Source organism: Balearica regulorum, chromosome 4 (genome assembly GCF_011004875.1).
Source record: "Balearica regulorum gibbericeps isolate bBalReg1 chromosome 4, bBalReg1.pri, whole genome shotgun sequence".
NCBI lineage: Eukaryota > Metazoa > Chordata > Aves > Gruiformes > Gruidae > Balearica > Balearica regulorum.
This window is the reverse complement of record NC_046187.1, coordinates 68,147,980-68,172,050: the sequence shown is the minus strand read 5'-3', so window position 1 is coordinate 68,172,050 and position 24,071 is coordinate 68,147,980. Positions and strand designations below refer to the sequence as shown.

At 38.2% G+C, this 24,071-nt stretch overlaps 1 long non-coding RNA gene across 1 annotated transcript in view; it reads right to left on the bottom strand.

Annotated features, from left to right (window-relative positions):
* Window positions 1-20,921: 20,921 nt before the first annotated feature.
* Window positions 20,922-24,071, bottom strand: part of LOC142601777 (uncharacterized) — a 50,402-nt gene continuing 47,252 nt past the window's right edge. Inside the window, exon 5 of the long non-coding RNA XR_012835398.1 lies at window positions 20,922-21,023. This is a non-coding gene — a long non-coding RNA (uncharacterized LOC142601777). The remainder of the gene's footprint in view (window positions 21,024-24,071) is intronic.

Genomic DNA, 24,071 nt, shown 5'->3' with positions numbered 1-24,071 from the left:
TATATAGTCTGAATCAGTGTGAAGAATCACTGCCATTAGTGAGCTTGAGTGGATTGTGTTGTGGGAAGAATTCTTTTTGTATAAGCTATTTGAGTGGTTACTGCTATTCCATTTTTTAATTTTTTTTTTAAAAAGCTGTATCAATCGATCTTCTCTCATTGTCAAGCAAAACATATTCTGTGGCTTGAAAAGTGACTCTCAAACCTCATCCCAAAAGCTTACTTGTTTCCTCAATAAATCTCAGTTTCAAACAAAATGAGGTTAGCTTTGCAAATGTGTTTAGTGTTGCCCATTTAAAAAAAAAAAAATCTGCTGTTGTGGGAAGCATAAGGTAAGAGTCTTCTTTAACAAGTGAACTTTCTCTCTCCTTTGTTTTCATAACATAATCATAGGACAGAGGGCAGGTAAGTGATTCAGAAAAGCCCTGTACAGAGTCAGTCAGCCAGAGACAAGGCTAAGCAGTTCCCTAAAAGTACTAGCTATATCTGGCCATTTTACAGGAGTGACCAGTAGAAGATAATTTACCAGTTGTCCCCAGAGAACGAACAGATGACTACAGCCCAGGAGCGAGGCTGTCCGATACTCAGTGAAATTGGACGGTCTAAACTGCTGTAACCAAGTGCTCATTTAGACACTTATGCAAATGATACATAAATCACAGCAAACAATAACACGTCTGGGGAAATCCAGGCACCAAAATCGAATCCCCCCTTGCATCCCTCACCTCCCCACCAATACACCCAGTGCACTTGATGAGGCCTCTGCCAGCCTAGCTGTGGTGGCATTTGCTCCCCTGTGTTGGGTTTGCGTGGCAAGGTTTTGGTAGCGGGGGGGAGGGGGGGGGGGGGCGCGGGGCTACAGGGGTGGCTTCTGTGAGAAGCTGCTAGAAGCTTCCCCTGTGTCTGACAGAGCCAATGCCAGCCGGCTCCAAGACGGACCCACTGCTGGCCAAGGCCAAGCCAATCAGTGCCTCTGTGATAACATATTTAAGAAAGAGAAAAACAGTGAGAGAGGGCTTTTGCAGCCAGAGAGAGAAGTGCGAAGATGTAAGAACATCTGCAGACACCAAGGTCAGTGCAGAAGGAGGGGCAGGAGGTGCTCCAGGCGTCGGAGCAGAGATCCCCCTGCAGCCCGTGGTGAAGACCATGGTGAAGCAGGCTGTCCCCCTGCAGCCCATGGAGGAAGGATGAGGGGGTGTAGAGATTCCACCTGCAGCCCATGGAGGACCCCATGTCAGAGCAGGTGGAGGCACCTGAAGGAGGCTGTGACCCCGTGGGAAGCCCGTGCTGGAGCAAGCTCCTGGCAGGACCTGTGGCCCCATGGAGAGAGGAGCCCACGCCAGAGCAGGTTTGCTGGCAGGACTTGTGACCCCGTGGGGGACCCCACGCTGGAGCAGTCTGCTCCTGAAGGTCTGCACCCTGTGGGTGAGACCCACGCTGGAGCAGTTTTGTGAAGGACTGTAGCCCGTGGAGAGACTCATGCTGGAGAAGCTTGTGAAGGACTGTCTCCTATGAGAGGGACTCCATGTTGGAACAGAGGAAGAGTGTGAGGAGTCCTCCCCCTGAGGATGAAGAAGCAGCAGAAACAACTTGTGATGAACTGACCGTAACCCCCATTCTCCGTCCCCCTGTGCCGCTGAGGGGGGTGGAGGTTGAAGCCGGGAGTGAAGTTGAGCCTGGGAAGATGGGAGGGATGGGGAGAGGTGTTTTAAGATTTGGTTTTATTTCTCACTCCTCTACTCTGTTTTGCTTAGTAATAAATTAAATGAATTCCCTCTCTAAGTTCAGTCTGTTTTGCTCGTGATGATAATTAGGGAGTGATCTCTCCCTGCCCTTATCTCGACCCACAAGCTTTTCGTTATACCTTTTCTCCCCGACTGGTGAATGAGGGGAGTGATAGAGCGGCTCTGGTGGGCATCTGGCCCCTAGCCAGGGTCAACCCACCACATCCCCATACCACTTCTGCCCTCCCAGGGTCTCCACCTCCTCCCCATGCAGCAGATGCCATTTAGCCCAGGTGGGTGCTACAGAGAGGAGGCAGAGCCATCCCATTTCTGACAGGATGCAAGAGGGGCAGGACTGGCCACCATTTCGGAACCCCACTGTTCTTTCCCCTCAGAAATCAGCCCCTGTGATGGAGGGAAGTGACTAGCATCTGTTACAGCAGCTCTGATTGGTTGCCAGTCCCCACAGAGGGGGGAATGCAAGAAAAATAGCCAATCAGAGAGAGTTTTTCAGCAAGCTGTGCTAGGCAGCCTGGGCCCTGTAACAAATGGGTCCTGAGAAAGATGGTGGCCAGGGAGCTGGAAGAAGGTTTCCATGAAGTTACAGACCTTTATTCCTACAAAGACAATAGCTGAGCCTGACTGGATCTATGAACAGCAACACACAATCCCCCACAAAGCATATGGCAGCCCTCAACTCACTTGAGCATCTGTAATTAGCCCATTTTTAAAACCCGCTCTGGCTTCTTATGCTGCCGTGGTGTGTGCTGTGCAGCCAGGCTGTGTGTTGCTGCAGACGGGCCTGGTGAAAGCGGCCGCTGGTGCTGGTGCAGCAGGAGTGGCAGAGGAAGGAGCCATTGCAGACTGACTCCTGCGTATTGCAGCAGTACCAAGGCTCTGCGAGGGGGCCAGGAGCACAGAGAGGCCAGTGGTCCCCTCACTTCATTGCCAAACAGGCAGCAACGAGAGCAATAAGAAATATTTAGAAGTGTGCAAACAGGGTAGAATAACAGATTTTAATGCAAAATATTCCCTCTTTAGTACTTGCTCTTCCACATCCTCCTGAACTAACGCTTCTTTCCAGGGTAATTCAGGAACGGGCATCTTTGCGCTAGAGGTAGATGTCTGATGGTAGGCAACTATAACCATAGTCTTTTATTTCCATGACAATCCAACAATGAAAAGTTTCCCCGCTGCCTCCTCATGAAATAAAGCAGAGAGACAAAGAGAAGTGGTCAGGCAGAGAAGTGAAAGACCCTCTCTGGAGCCAGCATCGTTTAACAATGATTACTTTGCAGCTCCTTGCCCAGCAGAAATGAGATGGAGGTGCATTAGGGTAAGAAAGTGATTACACTGCCTCCCTTTCAAGCTCTAGACCAGTGCTGTGACTTGATATGGTTTTTATCAGAGACTGCAATGCTGCATTACCAAGTAAGCAGTAAATTATGTCGAAATCAATTATACTACCCCAAGCAGAGATTCTGAGTAGAAAATGAATGGGTCTGGGGGTGGAAGGAACAGACACTGCTTATGCATTTTGATTAGATAGCTAGCTATCATCCTCCATGAGAAAAGAACAGCCAGCAAGTCATGAGATCAGGAATATTAGGTTGACTTTATCACACCTTATATTTTTTGTATGTTTTACTGCAGCCTACAGAAGGAGAGCATGGACCTTACTAGGAGTCCTCTAGTATGATATAAGCTGTTCTGTTTTTAAGTGCTTTAATCCAGCCTCTGGAGAAAAAAAAATAAAATATGACCTATATGTATAGCCTGACAGAGAAGACATTCACTATGAACCTTTCTGCCCAGAAAGTGTATGGATCGATGAATCTTTATTTCTAAAAGGCAAGGTGATCAAAACAATAGATTTATGCTGAAAAAAAAAAGTTTGTTGCAAATTGTAGTGGAATTTTCGTGGAAATGATCAGACAAAAATCCCTCCTGACATCGTAATGGATGAAGAGATTCTTGTTTCAGTAGATTACTACGAACAAAAACCTAAGCATTTACTGCCAGCCTGCTAAACAGAGCAGGAAGAAAATTACGCAGGCTGACATTCAGAGTCTAGTTACAGGCCTGTAAAGCTGAAGTAAGGGCAGTGAAATTTCCAGCACTGGGGTATTTCCCAAACTGAGGAGAAATATTTCTATTATTAACTTCTCTCAAGATTATGAGCAGTGCTTACATTTGATAACTGACATCTCTGGATTGAGTGAAAAATAATCACTGCCTTTGGGGCTGTGGGGTCTTAGAGGGAGGTGTGCTAGGATGTTCCCACCATATAACATCTGATCATTTTTGCACAACAGATTACCATTCAAGCAGACATGTTTCCCTACAAATTTAGCTCCCACTGATTTTCCTCCAGTACCATTGAAGTATCTGAATATGGTGACATGCAATGGAAAGGCAGAATTTGCTTCCTTAGATATAAATATGAGCTATCGCATTGGACCTGTGTTGAGTACAAAGCTTCACCCTAAAAGCATTTCAATAGTCTTGGAGTTTCTTTACACAGCCACAGTAGACAGTGGCTTCTATGAACTCCAACAGGTTGATCTGGCTTTTCTCTCACAGTAAAGCGTACTTCCCTGTGTCACTGCTTTCTCTGTTTTCTTGTTTCTGCAGCAAAGGTGGCTAGAGAGAAATGATCAGAGAGGTGCTCACCTTCGAAAAGGCTCAGGAGCCCACTCTAACACCCAGCCCTAGGGAAAAATTCCACTCAGAAGTGAGACTATATTCTCTAGAAAGATGAGACCTAAAATGACCGACCCTGTGTGTATTAGAATAAAAAATAAATGTAATAGAAAGGAAAGAAAAAAAACCCTAAAACTGTTATATAAATTTTAGTGAATTTTCCAACATCCTGATACTTAGCTTGCCCCATATTTGATTTACATTTTTATTGCCTGAGAAGCCTTGTCCTATTAAAAAAAATCCTGCTAAAGCAATCACACCTGTTTGAAAGTACCCCTGGAAACCTGCTTATTGAAGAAACCTGGATTTGATTTCATTTGATTTAAAACTTGGTTTCTAATACAGCAGGTAAAGAAAATGAAGTTTTATACCTGATTCACAGTTCCCTATAGCAACTAAGAGGCTTGCTTTAATTTCTTCTGTGATGGGATGCAGCATGGGTAATTTTCATGACTGAACCACTGCCTTTATGGGTGACTCTAATTACTGTGTGCTTCAGTGTCTCCGCCTGTAAAATGGGTAGTGTTATCTTCTAAAGTGTTTTGAGATCTATTGTAATAAAGACATATTTGAGAATTTACCATTGGAATTATAATTAAATTATATTACTGATATTAAATTCAGATATTACCAAAGCTAGCTATGTTAAACCTAATAAAAAGGGTTCTCCTCTGTCATGCCGTCAGAACTCTGCTGGAAGTACAGTCTTTAATATTGCCTTCCTAAACACTTCGGAGCACAAAATGCTAGCAGTGTCTGTGCCATGTTTTAGCGGTATGGTTTACAGAGCAGGCTACAGCTTGCACATTCCATAACCCAGCTTTTATGACTACATCGCAAAGATGTAGGATGTCTTCATAGTGTCTTCTCAACATTTACAGGCAACTTTAATGTGCTGATATCTACAACCACCATCTTTCCTGTTGGCACTTGATATCTTGGCCCGTTGTCTGACAATGACTACATGATGGTGCCACAAAAGCATACGGCATTCATGGTACCAGTCCCTCCACATTACAGGTACGCATATGGGCTCATGTTTGGGCACAATGTGGGCTCTGTTCCAAGATAATATTCTGGGACAATGATAAATTTAATGCAGGCAAATGTGGACTTAAGCACAGGTTCAAGCTGTGCTTAAAGTGTAACACGTATCCAAAGTTCCTAACTACCTCACATGAAAATAAAGGCATTTATGCATATGCTTGCCTAATTCTCTTGTGATCTTTTTCTAAATTGTATTGTCTTGAACAGTGAAAAAAATGTCTTGTTTCACTCCTGAAGATGAAGTTCAGTCATCGTGGGGTTGCTAGATGCCCTACATGAGATGGGAGTTCCCATACTAAGGTTTCAAATTCTGTGTTCCTTACCAAAAGCAGATGGGATATGGTTTTTCCTGTTTTTCATCACTTAGAGCTGGGGAAACTGAGAACATTTATAAAGTACCATGAATCCTCTCAAGTCTCTGTCCTGCCACTGACTTAGACTTTATTATATAGCACCTGATGCCTGAGTTTGAGTTGTGGCTCTGCAGATTTGTAAGACAGTAGCTGCGCAGTGTGAAGTCAGGTCTTGCTTTCTATGGAACACCGCCTTATTTAAAGCTGGGTTACTCTCCACTTGCTGTTCCTTTTATCCAGCTTGTGTTTGTCCTGTCAAGCTGTCGGATAACCCCATTCCTTTTTCTCTTCCTGAATCCAAACTGCAGCTGAGCTAGACACAGACCATTGCAATGATATGCATGGGACATAGGAGTGTCTGTCTGCTCAACAGCCCAGCAGAAGAGGCAGCTAGATTGGGAACCTCCTTGTGTGCCAGATGGAAGTGAGAGATTACAAATTCTGATATTATTACTTTCATATTTAAAGTCTGGAAACATCAATAGTGAGTACAATAACCTTTTTCTTTGGGGCTAGGATGGGTACTTGTGGGTGTACAGCAACACTTAGGGAGTAAAATGTGATTGAAGCTATCGCTAAGACGCACATCCTCTCAAAAGGATAGAGTTCCCTCCTTATGAAAGGAGTTACCTGGGTGCAGAAACATGGTTGTTATAGATAAAACTTTCAAGGACATTTCAATGGTTTTGGAACCCAGAACTGAATGACAACTTCATTGCTTCTGAAAATGTTATGTATTTTTTAATATGTTTATAGATTTCCTACAGAGGGTTTCTCTGTGGTGCTCTTATAACTGTCTGTCAAGGTACATTTTACAGTATAATTGAAAAAAATTCCTGGTTTGTATGTTATTAAATGCTTTTTGTCTTACCCCTTTCCCTCTTGCATCTTTAAATTTTCTGCATATTAAAAAGCCTCTTCAGACCCTGGACACACAAACTGAAAGTTTAAAAGAAAAAACAATAAAGCAAGGCTCTCCTCCATTTACAGGCAGGTTTCCTCTAGTGTTTCAGAGCTCTAGGGTAAAATAAAGCACTTGAACATAATGGCATACAATTCCATGCTCAAACCTAAAGGCACTATCAGTGTAGTGTATACAAAGTGATAGTGTAGTGTCTGTTCCCTGAGGAAGAGTAGATAAAGTTATCTACCAACACAAATGGACTTCAAACAGTAGTTTTCAGCTAAAAAAAAACAAACACCACATCCCAGATTTAAAAAAAAATAAAATTAAAAATTCTTTGCACTTCTCAGCTTTCCCCCAGGAATATTCTTCCTTCCTCTGAGTTCCATGTTGTCATGGAGAGTGATGTGTTAAGGCCTGTGAAACTGGCAGGCTGCTTACTTTCAATGTTTTAATTCACAACTAATGTCCACTAAGCAAAAGGAGGCCTTGTTTTCTGCTGTAATAGCAATAACTTTACAGAACTGGCTGCAGAGTAGGAAATATAGGCATCTTTCCCTGTAGAGTCCATATTTGCTCAGGTGCTTGAATTAAGTATTTCACTGAAAGTTCTTGGGTTTAAATATGTGAGTAGTGTGGATTAGCCAAGCAAGGGTTTTTTTCCAGTTAAACCTGGATGAAATTATTGAATGGGACAACTTGTAAAATTTGTGTCTGTATTTGACTCCTTCCAAGAGTCAAATGTTTAAAATGCTGAAACCAAGAGTTTGATTCATCAGTTGCTTCCAACTTACAATTTCAAATCCAGGTTCAAGGAAGAACCAGAAGGCTGTTTGTGGGAAAAGATCTGAAAAAGAATTGTGAAAATGAAGAATCAACTCAACACTAGAAAGTTGAGGAACAATTTAGCTGAAACTAAAATGACAGGCAAGATATTGGAAAGAAGGAATAGCAGAAATTAGCAAAAAAATCAGGAAAGCTCCCTACAGCTACAGATCTTTGGTTAAATATTGCTTCATCTTTAAACAGATTGCTCATAGGTATGATTCCAAAGTAACTACAATTACTTTAAGAAAAATCTTTGGTGTATTATCAAATTCAGTTACCATGTACCTTTTTTGCTATAATATGCATATCTTGTTTTCATCCTGAATTTTTTGGTGGTTAGAGTATCTTAAGAGACAAAGTCTTATGAAAACAGCATTTTCTATATTTATTAATTTAACCAAGGGAAAGTTTCTTTGCTATCACATAAGTTAAAAGCAGCATTGAACACATCAATCAAAAAAGAATACGTGATTATGAAATTAAAAACATAAAGAATATGTCTGTATCTGTATTGAGAACTACAGAGTATCTTATTTGTACATATAGCTGACAGAGTTGGCACTGTATACATGTAAAGAGGCAGCATAAATTATATATTGATATAGATTCCTTCAGTCCTCAGTGTAAATACCTGGAGACTATAATCCATTTTTTCATTTTTTAAGGAAATACTACAAATAACTTAATTGTAAATTTGTAGGATCAGACCTTAACATCTAATATCCCAGCTCTTGACTGATGATATCGAAGAGTTTGTAGAAACTAGAATAATATTATTTGCCCAAATATTTTGGTAAAAGTGTTGTCTTCTCCCTTTCCCCTAGTATATTCAGTGCTTTTGATACATGAAGATAATGTCATTCACATCAGACACATTATGGCAAACCTGGAAAAAATGAGATTGTTTAGAAGAAAGGATAAAGGTAAAAATCAACTATTCTGTTGACAGTATTTGCATTAAAAACGATGGCAATGCACATCACTTTTGCAAACAGTGTGAAGGGACAGAAAGGCACATTTTGCACTAGATTTACTGAGTATATACCCATTGTTTACTAATTTAAGATTTTCTTTCTAGACTTGAGTAGAGAGGACTGATTACATTGCTTCCTGTGCTTATGCAAATCCTCTTCACAGTTGTTGCATTTTTGCAGTATTTATTACCACTCCTATGAAAGCCTACTTTGTGTGGATTGTAGCACATAAATAGTCATGCTTGGCTGTTGAGGGTTTGTGCATCCTGTAACTTTTCATGTCACCATGTCACTTAAGTCACCACTAATTCATTTTTATTCCTTCTGGTCCTCATAATTCCCTATCATTCAAGTCTTTGAAATGGGCAGTGAATGAATCTCCAGAAACTTTTTGTCTGATGATACTTGGCTGGTCACTCTGAACTGTGAATGGACTGCTTCTCTTTGTTTCTTAGCTTCACTTCAATCAGAGGGAAATTCCTTCTATTTCAATTAATAGGGATTATGTTTTAGTAGGACATAATGTACATATATCATTCTCTGTGAGGAGAATATACCAGTAAAATAATTTTTACTTTCACGGAGTCTTGATAATAAGTAATCTGTCCTGTGCTTTCTCTACTAGCTGTTACATCTTAAAAGTATTTCAGGATAAGAATGTATTCCAAAATCAATAGCTATTTATCCTATAAATAGCTGAAAACAAGCAAACACTTTTTTTTTTTTTTTCCTCCCCTGGAAGAAATTAAGCTAAATTCCACCCAGAAACCGTTAGGTCAGCAGTTTGTCAAGAAAGGCCTAAAAAATAAATAATATTAAATTAATTAAAATTGTACATACCAGCTTCAAAATCCTGTAGATTAATTTTGACTCCTTTCCTCTGCATGATTTGAAAAGAAAAAAAGAGACTGTAAAAGCTTTTGACACTTAGTGTATGCTATTCGATCAGAATAGAATTAATTGGCTTGGAGGAAAAACAATTTGCTAAAATAACAAGCAATACATGTCATCAGTGCGGTGATTGAGCCAATCCCAGTAAATCATTGCTGGGATCTAGCCACCGTGCATAAGTCAAAAGTGCTAATCAGAGAATTTTGCAATAGCTTTTGTATGCACTAAACATTTGAAAGACTCATCTGTCTTCTTGAGTCTCATTTGCTGATGCATATTTTCCTAGATTGCCTTTAAACATCAAGTAAGAACAAATGAGATGTTTCAGTACTGTGAAAAGCATATTTTCAAGGCTGTAAAGCCAGAAATGCTGACCAACAGCACCTTTACATTAGTTCACAGGGAATGGGACTGACCTTTTGGACTGCTAAAACGTTTGGTTTATTTGAAGGGAATTTTTTTTTTAATTTTTTTTTCCCCCATGCTGATGGGGAAATGTAACTACCTTGAGTCAATGCCTGACTTTGTCAGGCAGAAGATACTTATATGCATTTCTCCTGTGTAAACCCAAGCACTACTCTGTTCAGCCAATGTGACTGATGGAAGAAAATACCATAAAATGAAAGCGAGTTGTCCAGTATATGCAATGTGACTAGGTACTGTAATGCTAGGAATGGCACAGCTTTGGAGAATAGTCAGGCAGTTACAGCAGTCTTGACAGTGAAATTAAGTGGGGGTGGTAGAAAAACATAAAACCAGAAACAGTTACAGAGAACTATACAAGAGAGCACTGTCACCACAAGAAAGCGAGCAAAAAGTTATTACTATTTTGTATTAGGTATGAACATTCTGATCATCTCCCACTACAGAGCCTGGTATGAAGTTGAGAAAAGTGCACATGCACTGGTATGACTACCTTTTTCCTTTGCTGGACATGACCTACTGATTATATAAGAATTCCCAGGATTTGATTTCTCACACCTCACTTCACCCATATGTTGTTCATGAAAGTTCCTTTTTTTATTTTTTCCTTCTTTCTTTTCCCTTAAAAGAGGAACTGTGTAACCTGTAGAGAAAGATCTCATTCATGTTTAGCCACATAGCCAAAAATCAGATTTTTGTTGTATTTTCATATATTCAACATTGATGAGTGATAAAATAACTATATCCTCTGTGGAGCCCTGAAGAGTCTGAAAGCACAAACTATCTAGACAAAGGTATGACAATGCATGTCTACTTTTTGGCCTAGTAACCTCAACATTGTTCTTTTAAGCTACTTCACAGATAACTGCTGTGTTATAGTAATCAAATGAGGGAACAGCCTCTGCATGTCAGAATGATACAAGAATCACATAGTGCAGAGTCTCATTGCACACAAACTGTGATGCAAGATACTTCAGCAATAAAAATATAAGCCATAGGTGTTTCCTGTGCGATAAGAAATAGTATCATTTTGATGCACAAAGTGTAAGAAAGGACTGATATTGGAGAATTGTCATCCACTTGTGGTATTCTGTAGACTGGAGGTAGGAGAAATAAAAAGATGCTTACATGCAATCTTTGCAGTCTTTGGGGGATAAAGCAAATAAGAAAATCAAAACTCTTTTGTTTATACTTGAGCGTAATTCAATTTAATCTCATTTGGAACATGACAGAAAGATGAAAACTAAAATGAAAACAGCTTTTGAATTAAAGACAATCTTTTCAAATCAATCAACATTAAAGAAGAAAGGAATTGGAACAATAAGTGAATGACATGCGCTATTGCTTGGAAACTTTTGAAATCTTAGCTTTGTAAACAAAAGAAGATCTTCTATATTTGTGTATTGATGGGACTAATTTCATCACTTACATTCCCTGAAACCATAATACACAGGGTTACTCCAGCCATATTCTGTTCATAAAGCTGTTTGAAATTTACTTCCATCTTTCAATATTTGGTTAGTCTTTATACACCTAAATATTCTGTTCTCTTAAGAGACAATATCTATGTGACATAGAATTTATAAGTAGTTCTGTTTAACTCTTGGGTGATGAACACTAACCTATGAAGTGTTGCAGAAGTGTCCTCATAGGTTTACAGAAGAGAATTTTCAGCAGAAACCCAGTAATTCATTAGAATTCATTTACACACAACATCTCGACCTCGCAATCCAATCCTTAGTAAGAATTTTGGAGTATAAAAGTCCATTTTATATACTTCCATGTCATTTTGTGGGATTTGGACATTTAATTAAAGATCTTTAAAAATAACCTACAAGCTACTCAGCTCTCCACTATATTTCCCCTGAGAATGCATTAAATTAGGTGACAATAAGGTAAATTTATAGGTTTTGTACATATTAGTTTTCTCTCACTTTTACACTTGATTGCATAGCAAAGTGAATTAAAATGGGACTAACTGGAAATGCGTGAAATGAGTGGTTTGTACTTTATTGTTCCTTTTATGCCACATGTTGAAGTGCAGTTCAAGTGTGTGTCCATGGTGCGCCCAGTTCTTAGAGTATTCATGTCGACATACAAAATGGGTGTTCCTGTAAGAAAATTAATCCCAAAACACTCATTAAATTCAAGGGTTGAGCATTATGCCTATTTGTGACATTAATGGTATGTTAAGATGTTTTAGTGCAAAAGACTTTAAAGTAATTTTTTAATTAAAAAAGATCCCCTCTCTACTTTTTCTACTTATCAACTCTCATCTCTCACACTTTCCCCATGCTGCCTGCTTCAGCTGACATCTTCTCTATTTGCTCATAAATGTCTCTGTGGCCTTTGTGCTTTGCCCTGCACTACTCCTAAAGCTAGGAATTTCTTGCCCGAAGTAAATATTGCTCCTCTTTCATGTGTCTCTTCTATGGTTCTACCACAAAACAGACAAGAATTAGCTAACTTTAAATGGCTAATTGAGAGTCATTTGGAGCCCGAGGGACTAATGGGGAAAGACTACTTTCATACATTTAATCGAAACCTGATTAAAATATATATGGATACAAAAAGGTTTATATTAACTATCTGCTTTTTTCCTCACTCATTACCTTTTGTTTTTTTCCAAGATTTCTTTGTGGAAGGGGCCATATTTAGTTTCTGTTATATAGCATCTTGTACAACAGATTGGCTCTTGTTGGTATTTCTGGGCTTTGCTATAGTGGAACTGTAAGACGAAACAGTAAGGATAAAGTTGTCTCCCATCTTAGGTAGTCATTTTAGGCTATCTCTTATTCCAGTAGGAGTCAGCAGAGTAAAATTTGAAGTTTAATGAATTGTCACAAAGTCCCATTGATTTTCCTTTTTTTAAAAATAAAAAAAAAATCATCCTTGAAGTTCACTACTTTCAGTGAGTACAGTCAAGTACTTTATGAGTAATTTCACCTCAGATACTTGAGTATCATGCTCAGCCAAGTAAACCTGACATCTAATCCACAATGCAATCCCAACACAATGTAAAAAACAAAAAAAGTGAGAAATTCAACAGTCACTTTTTTTGTGACTGAAGAGCTTTATTCAAATCTTTGCATTTCTCCATTTTCTTTGTACTTAGAGTACACTGTGGAATATATTTGGACTTCTAAACATAATTTCAAATTTTACATCTGTCATTGAGTAGTAGCTCTGATGCTTAATAACCGTGCTCCATTCAGGAAATATCCATTATTCGTTTCCAGTGTACCTTCTGGCTGATGTACTGAATCTACCTTCTGTTGGAGAGTTTTCTACTAGATTGAATTGGCCTTTATGTGGCAGTGCCCAGGTTTTTTAGTTTCAGCTTTTGCTATGCTCCACGTCTGTAACTCCACTTGACATCAGCCTAAGTCTTGGGAATTTCCAACAGGAAATGCTACCCCCAGTATGATCAGACACACTCTTGTTGTCTGCAGTTGGTGTTTTATTTTGAACACCAAGCATTCCTCCCTTCATATATCTGAGAGTATTTCAGTTCTGTGATTAAGGCTGGTATTAGATGACCTTTACTCTTCTTTCCCTTGCTTTCCTCTTAAGAGTTAAATGAAAGCCTTCCGTTCCTCTACAGGGTACTTAGAACTAAGGCACTATGGCGCTAGCAGCAGGTTGGTTTCATTACATTGATAGGATACATGTGCTGTTTTTTATCTCTAGCATTTTCTCAGTAATTCAGCACTTTAAAGTCTCAGCTGTCTACCGATCTGCAGACAATTGTTTGGTGTAATACTATCCGGAAAAAGCTGATAAAACACAGATGTGACTAGGTCTCTGAAATTTGTGGTTTGCTAAGTGGTTTTTTTTCCCTTTTTTTTGCCATTCTTGCCCATGGCAAGTTAGCTTCCCTACCAGGCATGAAGGCACAGACTTTTATTAAAATGTTGCAACAAGAAGGTAATTGCTAAAAATTAAGAAAGTTAGTTGAAATGTAAAGCAGAAACATTATAACTCTTTTCCCTATTTTTCATCATAACCCTTGGCAACCATCTCTCCATATTTTGCCCAATGCACATCCATAATAGTTTTCTTTTTCTAAGCATTCACACTGAAGTGTGGATTTCTGGCAATCCTATACAGATCCGTTGTAAGCAAAATGTTTTCTGGGATCTTTTACGCATTAAGAGCCAACAGCTTGATTTTTCAAAGGGGCTGAGATTTTACAGCCACAGTGAGGCTTGTCTAGATAAAAGATGTGATTGTGCTTGAACAAGATTGGAAGCAATCTAGTTAGATGGCAGGATGTTACCATCTCTTAGTGGTTAGTGTTTAGACAAGGACAAATTATATTCACCATAGCATCAGCTGAACACAATTTTTCCTGGCTTCCATTGACCTCTAACTTGTGACTGGCCTCCTGTCCTCTCACTCAGTTATCACAATTCCATTCAAACACAACCACATTTTGTAATGTAGGCAATCCTTACTGACAGCGTAAGAAAGTTTGTATGTGCTCACGTCTTTTACAAACTCTCCCACATAATCTTATGCTTTTCTGCATGAAGGTGTTGCTTAGTTCATGTACTGTAGAGGTTTCTTAGCATGGTAGGTTTTCATTCTGATTATCTGAATTATGTTTTAACTCTGGTGGTTAGTTTATGATTTTTTTTTTTAATTGATATAACTGGACTAATACAACTTTGAATGTGAATGCAGGTTGTTAACACAGCGGTACTTTGTTTACTCATGTAAATGTTACCACTAACAGTTAAAGGAGGCCAGCTCTTTCCCTCCTCCCAACGAAACTCAGTCTCAGCAGTGTAGCAGCCAGTTTTACTTAGAAGAGACTGACTTTTCAGCAGGCTCTAGGTTCCAAAGTAAGACGAAAATTTCTGAAGACTCTAAATAAGATGAACACATCCAAAAGAAAACCAGACTATGTTGTAATATTCCTATTTAGCTGCAGAGTGTGGGGGAGGCAGAGAAATTTGCAAAAGGATGCTGATTGACATCTGTGTGTCTGTATGATAACTACACACAGCTTTAGTGATTTATGCGCTAGACAGGTTTTCCATTCCGATTCAAATGAAAGGCCATCTTGCAATTAAAGGCTCAGTTTGCAGTTCCTGATTTCTGAAGGAAGAGGGCGTTTCTATTTATTCCAGAAACATTTAGTGGTTACATGCATGGCTGGCAGCAATTTCCCACAATGTGTAAATTAGTCAATCCCAAAGTCAGTAAACTTTTGCTTTGAAGTGGACATTAATGAAGTGCACCATTAGAGCCTAATGATTGTTCACATTTGTATTTAGGGGCCCCTCTTGCTTTTGATGTCTTAGTGCCTCGGTTTCTTGACTTCAGTTATCTAAATGCCAGGACTGCTAAACTCCTAAGAGAACTCAAAAAAAATTTAATGAAAAAAGTTACTACTGGCCTGACTGATGTTGGCACTTCAAAGCTGGAACAGACTAAATTGCTGTAGACTGCTTAATTCAAAAGTGCTCCCTTGTGGATGACAGTGCATGGTGACAAAGTTCAATTGGCAACAGGAGACAGGCAAGATCAAAGACCCTCTATTGTAATAGTTTTGTTCCATGAAGAATTGCTTATTGTCAGGAGTTTTTCAAGCCTTCACTGGCTCCAGCTTCATATCAGGATTCCCTGGTTCAGAACCAGCTTAAATAAATAATTGTAATTACATCCTTCTGATAATACGTTGCAGTTCTAAACGCTGCATGTTGTGTCTCTCCAAGGTCCAAAAAAGAAAAGTGTGTTAGGAACCAGGACTTGGGGGAGAATCTTCTTTTTTGGAACCTTCTTTGTTCAGAGGGATCCAAAAATACAAGTACTGTGGAAAGTTAATGCCATGTTAGCAGCAATTGAGACTTGCTCCAGACAAAGCCACACTGCCTTTACTATCAGGGCAACGATGCTGCATTTTCAAGCTTGTATCGCCAGCCGGTCTGGTTTAGCTTTCAGTTTAAGATTAAACTGAATATAATCCTGTAAACTGTGCTTTCTCTCTCTGATTAAGGCACTAGTCTGAGTGAATTCTTAAGAAATGCTGAACTTCATACTAGCAATGTTAAGACTATAGAAATCTCAGAAATATTCATCATTCACAGCATACCACATCTTTGTTTTCCTTTCCTGACACAGACACTTCCAAAAGATATGTTTTTTTTTTTCCAATCAGAAGCCAAAAAGAGGCCCTATCTGAAATGATCCAGTTACACTGGAAATCATGTTCATTTTTAGTATTTTTGCTATTGTTTTTTTTCCCCCAATAGTGTTCACCATGTGTAAGGAACTGTTGAAAGACAAGAAAGGCACCATCCCTCAGTAACAGTATTCAGGGATGTTGTCTCATAAAATGTACATGACATTGTCAGAACTGCTTGTCTTGAACTAATTATGAAAACATGTTTGGTGACAATTAAGGAAACCACTGTGTGATCATTTTCATGCATCATATTGACAGAAGTAACTTTTATTTTTTAGTAATCACAAATAACATTTTTCACAGAAAATTTCATCATATTTAGCACAAGATGCGCAAGTAGAAAGGAGGGATGAGCAAGTACACTTAGAAAGGAAGCGGCAAAAAGAAATGCATTGCAATTAAATGGACTCAGATCTGTTGATCTTCTGATTCTATTGATAATTTTAATTTAAACAAACCAAAAGACAGCATGCTGTTCCAATCCTTCCTTAAAACTCATTTATGAAGTGCATCAGAAGTGTGTTTGAGTTATTTCTTTCTTTCTTTTTTTTTTTTTTTTTTTTTTTTTTTGCAAGGTCTGAAAAAGCATTCTAAACAGGATTAGAAATGTACTATGCCTATACAATTTAGCTCTAGCAACTTCACGGTTGTAAATTATGATGGAACACATCATTAGCTGCAGACTTGTATGTTCTCCCTTAATCATGCTGAAGTACACATAAGCCCCAGCTGAGCAATTATGAATAATTAAATCAATTAGAGACAGTCTAACACCAGGTCTTGTGGCTAAACTGGTGTCAGCATCCATAATATTTTAACAGTAAATGCAAATGTGTGCATTTGGGTGGAGGGAAGGAGGTGGACAAAGGCTTATACAAATGCCGAAGCATGTTGCTTAGTGATGGCTTTACAATAATATCATGAAGATTATAAGCTGCCTTCCCAAGGAAAACAATGGTAATGAAATTTCAATAAAATATTTTTGTACAAGGTTTAAAGCTTAGAAATTAGTTAATTAAAAAAGGATAAAATGCAAGGCCTAAAAAATATGCTGAATAAATTAGGACTTTACATTCACCCAAAATAAATACTTGCCTTCATGAATTGTGCCTAGCCTCTTTTCTTTTGGTACAACAATTTTCTGTAACCTGGTCCTAAAAGCAAATAAATAAACCAATGTGCCTCCCTTACAACTTTGTCAGGAAAAAAAAATTACACGTTTTTTTTCCTACGTTTGAAGAAAAAACAGATAAATCTGAAGAAAACATGCAGATTTTGCACATCAACTAGACAGTAACAGCACTATTTGATACCATTGTAGAGCAAGCTCAATGTGTTTGTTAACAGAAAGTCAGGTTTTAGACATCTCTGCGCTCTTTCTAAGGTATAGAAGATGTGAAAGAGTCCCTTTATTCTCTTGTCACCATGTGCTGAACCCCTGCTGTGCAATGATCTGCTCTTCTGTGCCAGCCACCAGATGTAGTGCTTGTTCTGCCACCGCATCATGACCATGCCAGTAACAGCTATTGAGTGCTTCTCCTACTACCTTGTTCCTCCCTAGTCAGGAGGAGAGAACAATTTTTGGCTCTCTCCCATCCTGTTTGCTCATGCAGCAAAATGATATATTTCCTCTTTCTCTAGATCTATGATGTCACTACAGACCAATGAACCAACTCAGAATGAGCATCTATTTAGAAGACTTCTCTCTTAAGTATATGTTTATCTTTAAGCATACATTTCTATTCTATTCACTGAGGTCCAAGCAACTCCTTACAAACATTTAAGTGGTCTCCTGACCTAGAACACAGTTCTGTACAACAGTAACAAGAAGTTACATTCAAGACCTAGTATCTCCACCCGACCACAGAAGCCAATAAATCCTGAAAGGAATAATTAGTTAATTTTTTTCTACAAATTATTTAATTTTTTAGCAAAATTACTTACAAGTAATATTTGCTATAACTGATCACCAAGAGATTGTGCAAATAGTGATTCTGCTGTTCTTGTTATTATTAGATTACATTATGGGAAAATTTAAAGAGTCATTATAATCTCTATTGCACAAACATAAATGAAATAGCTATTCTGCTTTGAGAAGGCTCAAGGTATCCTGAAGCTCTTGCCAGTTGTTATTACAGGAAGCAATTTAATAGGAAAGTGTCTAATGATTATAGACATATTGAAAGATAATCAGAATTAAAATTTTTTAATGTATTTTGTCTTTAAGACTTACTGAACATATAAATTGCATAGGTACACTCAATTTGTTTTAAAAGATATTATCTGCATCCCACATGAGGTCTTTGAGTGTGTTTGTTACAAAAGCGATGATTCTAATGGTTATCACAAAGCCTATGCAGCAAGTCAGTGAGGGAGCCAGAAATAGAATCTGTTTCCAGAGTGTCAGCCCACTGCTCCATCTGCCAGGAAGCTCTGCTTCCTTGCCCCCCTGCAACTTGATCAGCACTGAGTAATTCTCCTATTTCGTGGTGTCCATTGTAAGAAACAGAGCTTCACACATGTGCACCACCTAACTCAGAAGATCATGATACACATGGAAAGCTTTTCCTTCTTCTTACTTGTGGAGAGTAGGTCAGTTTGTCTGTATAAAGCATAAAATCTTGAACAGTTCCACTTTTGACTAGGATTTCATTGTGAGTATTTACTATATAAACATATACACAGTTATGTCCCAATCTTGCTAAGAAAATGTTTAATGCAGGAATCAAATTATAAACTGTATGACAAGAAAAAAAGTAACAATCTTTAGAGATGGCAGTTACTTCTCTAGATGTGACGTTTTAGGCTTGCCCATATGGTTGTACTGACCTGTGTTTATAGTGAAATAAGTCCCTGTGTGAACTTTCTCTTCTGGAATAAGGGGGTTTATTCTAGAACGATGACTCTTATTTGGCAAAATAGTGATTGTTCCAGAATTAAATCACCTTTCTGCTAGAACAGACTATTCTCGAGCAGCCATTCTACCATAATTATTTCGGTGGTTTTCCTATGTAGACAGGCCCTGGTGCAGTTCAGGGGACTGGAGAGGTTCCAGAGCAAAAGCTAAGATTAAGAATGTCTGAAAATAAGGCTGCAGCTACAATGACATGGGGCTTTTTTTTAAAAAGAACCATGCCAAATTTCTTCTTCTGTCTTTTCACCCTCTGGGAACTAATTAGCCTCAGCAGTCTAAAACTCATACAGTCTTCGAGGACCGCATAAGCTGCTGCAGGGGCTTAATGTCCCCTTTCAAAGGAATGGTAGCATTTTATACTTACTACTTTTGCAGAAGTGCAAATAAGAGAAAAATGTGATTAAGGAGGGCATAAAGCCCGTTATCCTTGCCAAAGAATAGGACTCCTTAAATATTTGAATGATTATGCTGCTTCAGTCTGACCACAAGGCAATGCAGAGGTGCCAAGATGAATCTCTGACAGCTAACCTGAGCACTGGAAAGCCTAGTGAGCACAGTCCACTGGTACCAGTGTTTCTGCAGTAGCTCAGGTAGAAACAATCATCTTCCCTAATTTGCCAGGCCACTTTGCTAAGGAGAATAATCCTTGTGTAGGGAAATGACATGTCCACCAGCATATCCTGCACTAGATAGATAGTCCTTTTATTTTCTCAGGCTAGTAGTACTTCCAGGATCTTTTCACTCCTCTCCCTTATGTGGTGTAGACATATTTTGCCTGAATCAGCTGGCAAAATATTATATCATGATGACAGCATTTGAATTTGTGGATCTTACTACATAATCCTAGTCATTCACAATAATTGGACATGAAATTCCTCCATGGAACTGGTTTGATGAGGCAGGATTACTTTCTGAAGGACTGGCAGATCGACTGTCTATACAAGAAAGCAGAGATACTACTTCTGTGGTTAGTGGTCACTGCAGAATCAAATCCAATGTTTGCAATTTAACATTTCCATTATGTATACATACAATAAAAGACTACACTAGCTTGAATAAACAGTTTGAATACCAGCTCATTTTTATGCTGATCTTGATAAAGGGTAACAACTAATATAATTAATATGATATGATGTAATATTAATATATTTTAAAAGTGTAGTAAGCATTCCATTTTGTCTGAAATGCAGTACCTGTTCCACTACAAAATACTTTGTGAGATCCATCAAAACTGCTTTATTTTATGCTATGTATGATGCTGTATCCAGAAATTCTTTCAGAAAAATTCTAGCCCCAATAAAATCTGTGGCATAACTGTCACTGACTGAAGGAGACAGCATTATTTTTGTAAGCAGAATTGTGAATTTGTTAATATATCTTTAAAAACATGTTTTAAAATGATCACAATTAAAGGATTAGAATATAAGTACATCTTTACTAAAGATTCATATTACAGGGAAATAAATCCTGGGGGAGAAAAAAAAACACCCCAAAAAACAATCCCACCAAAAAAACCCTGCCCATCTATAGGAAAAAAGAGTCTGCCTAGTTTTGTTTTTCTACATTGCCTTTAGGGGAAATATAATAGTGGAAAGAGAACTCCTATATTAGGCTCTCATTATTATTCTTTTAGTTGTTCTTGCTGGTGATTAAATACTCAAGGTGAATTGATTTCCTGAAAACAGCAACATTTTTTTCCTGAGCAAAAAGAAAGGGAATAAAATAAAACCAAATTTAATCATGTTTGGATTTTAGTTTGTTTTTCAATTTTCCCCTCAAACTATTTTATTTCAAATGCATTGTCCTGTTTCATGTTTTGGCAATCTGAGTGACTATTGGTCTGGTGTGACTTTATTCATGCAAGTTTTAAAAGTTTTAGCCTATGTATGTGGAAAAAAGTTTCCTCAAATCCAAAATCAAGCCCTAAGTGTACTGAATTCTCTGGAATTATGTTTATGAGCTGTGTCTTGCCTTTAATAAGAGGATGTGTGAGTGCATCTGTAACCGAGTCCAAGAAATTTTTATGTCTTGAAGAATAATTCTCTATTCCTCCTTTCTCCTCTGTTGCTCCTAGGAGAAAAATAAAATGTATTTCCTTATGGTTCGTGCAGTATACTTTGTTTCTCTCCTTCAAGTGCACTGAAATGATGGTGAGCCAATGTTCTTTGCTGTTTTCTGCTTTGGCTACATATTTCTTGGGCAACAAATATGGAATATTGTCCAGTGATCTAGGATCTGCTCATGGTGACCACACAGATCAAATATGTAGCTAGTTCAGTTTTATATTTCTGGCAATGTTTTTGATAGGAGAAACTTTATTTTTCCACAAAATGTAGTAACGTAAAATCTGCTGATGATCTCAAACCTCATCTGTAATGCAAGGCATGCAGATCTGAGTGCCTTTTGATAGCTGATGGATCCGTGAGCTTCTTTGAAGTGATGTACTAAAGTTAGACTTTTTAGGATCAATTCTCTCTTATTTTGCCTTGCATAATGCTAATTAATTTGCTCGCAGTTGGGAGTTCCTGTAGGCATTCAGTGGCAAGCAGAGCTTTAAAAATGAAAACACTTATATTTACTACTTTCTCATTAGTCTTATTTTAAATTTCTAAAACCTGTTTCATCCCAGTGCACTTCAGAACCATTTGCAATATTTTTTTTGAGTCAGCTATCAAGTGGACAAATGCAGTCATTCCATTCACGATAAAACACTGCATCAGAGGATAAATCAGGATATCTTCATTCTGCTTATTTGGATTTACTCTAAATCAATTTTCTTATTGAAAACCAGAATTAATCTGAAATCATTCTCACTGCGTATCACTAAGTATATCCAGACTGTGAAGTGCTGTGTGGAGGAAATAGGCATTAGAATCAGATGAAGGAATTACTGTGCTTGTATAGGCACTTTTTACAGGAAAATAAAGAATCCTGGTCAGGAGCGCTAGTGCATACAGACCTGTGTTCAAAAGAAGTTCAGACTATGGTCTTTAGCATCAAACCCGTGTCACCTCTACATGAAGCAGGCTCCCAGAAGATGCTGGATGACAAGATACACCTCTGCATAGCATAGCCCTGCAGTGGTCCCTGCAGCAGAAATATCTTTTCTTGTTTCTGAAGTGCTTACTATCCAGAGAAAGGAGTTGTCTACTAAGTGAGTTGGAAAAAACCCAACCAACCAAAACAAACAACAACAACAACAAAAAAAACCCCAAAACAAAACCAACAAAAAACAGGAAAGCAGTTTTCAGGTGAGAGAGTGGGAACTTTAAACAAAGAGATATGAACAAGAAAAAAAATGTCTAGGACTCCTGGATATCACTGTAAACTATTTTGCTTAACATCTTAATTATATGCAAAGTAATGAGAAGAATGAGATGGTATCTTCATTTTCAAGTGACATTCCAATTTTTTACAGACATTATTAATGTAGCATGATTAGCTGGCCTGGAGGGAAAAATTGAGGATAAATTGTATGGTTATCAACTGCAGGTTTATTGGTCTGAGACTTCCACCACAGGGAGTGGCTGCTGTATGGAATTGATAAACGTAGAGATTTATAAGGTCAAGTTTTATGAGTCTACAGATTCCTTGTGGTGTATTACCACATCCTTATTACAAGCCCCTGCTGCTGTCCAGCTAAGCCACCAGAGGTAATATATTACACTTGCTTGTCTGTTCTTCAGGGGTTTTTTTCCAAAGGAAAAGAGGAACAGGTCAAAATAAAATACAGCTTTCTGGGATTGTATTTGCAGCTTTCTTTGGGCTTTGGGGGATGTAAGGGCAGACTGTCAGGAACTGGGGAGTCACTCTTGAAAAGGCATGAAAAAGTGATTGTTGTGACATTGGGAGAAAAATAAAGTGAAAATCTTAAGGAGGTAATGATTTTGTTTTAAGAAAGATAAAGAACAGTTACATTAAATAGTGACATCTTTAGTATAAGCAGACTCTGGCTTGAGTACAGTAAGATAAGTAAGCATAAGGTTCTCAGCAGCAGCTGTCTTGCTAAATGGTCATTTCTAATAATTAGCTAATTTGGGAAAATATGAAAAGTCACTAAATTACCTGATCATTGTAAGATGTTGGTACGTTTGATAAAGTTGTATAAGGTTTCAACATGCTATTTGTAGGACCATTCTATTAATAGGATTAAGTTAGGTGTCTGTGCTATAACACCACATGTAAAGAAGAAAAGTGTCTCTGTGCTTTTCTCTTTTTCATATTTTTTCCTCTCTATCATATCAAGACAGTTATTGCATGTGCCTTTGATGATATTGATTGAAACACACTGATGTCATATCTAATTAATATGTGATTTGCCAATTGAAATACTATTGTTCATTTATTTCATAATTCTGTGATTTGTCACAAGAAGGGACATGATTCAGATGTCCTGTGTGGGTACTTCAACAATTATTTAACTCAACCTGATACCTTCATCATTAAATGGGCAAAACACTGACACCAACATAATCTTTCTGCCTATTCCTTAGTTAATGCAAAATTGCTTCTGCTATGAAACCACAAACTTATGAGTTACGCAGGATTCATGTAACTTGTGTTATTTCAGTGCCACTGTATATTGTTTAAAAAAAATCATGGTTTTGAGTGCCCAAATAAAGGGACAGCTAAATAGAATGATATTATAAACCCTTCTTGATTCACACAATATATAACCAGGCCACTTGATTCATTCATAGAAGACACAGGAGTGGAATGATACCTGTAAAGTTGCATTTACCATGTTCTTAGTGGATTATTCAGGTGTGATATTGTTGCCACTCATTTGTCTGTAATAATGTTCTGTGGAAATGGTTCGTTTACAGTAAAATTTAGCAGGGTTTGCATTCAATGGACAAGAGGTGGTTTTGAAAGAAGACGTCGTTTTTCAGGAGTGATGACAGTGGCAAAATGTTTCATCGGCCAAAATCAGCTGGTTTTCAATATAAAATTATTCAAATACCAAAAAGGTAAAAATAAGTGTGAAGTATCAGCGCTGTGTATCAATTGCTTTCAGGATTCTTCTGTTCTAAGAATTCCTTTTAAAATCCTTCCATATTAAAGCTAGTTCAGCAAATGACCTTACTTGTGTACATGAGAATATTCTGCCTTGTTCCA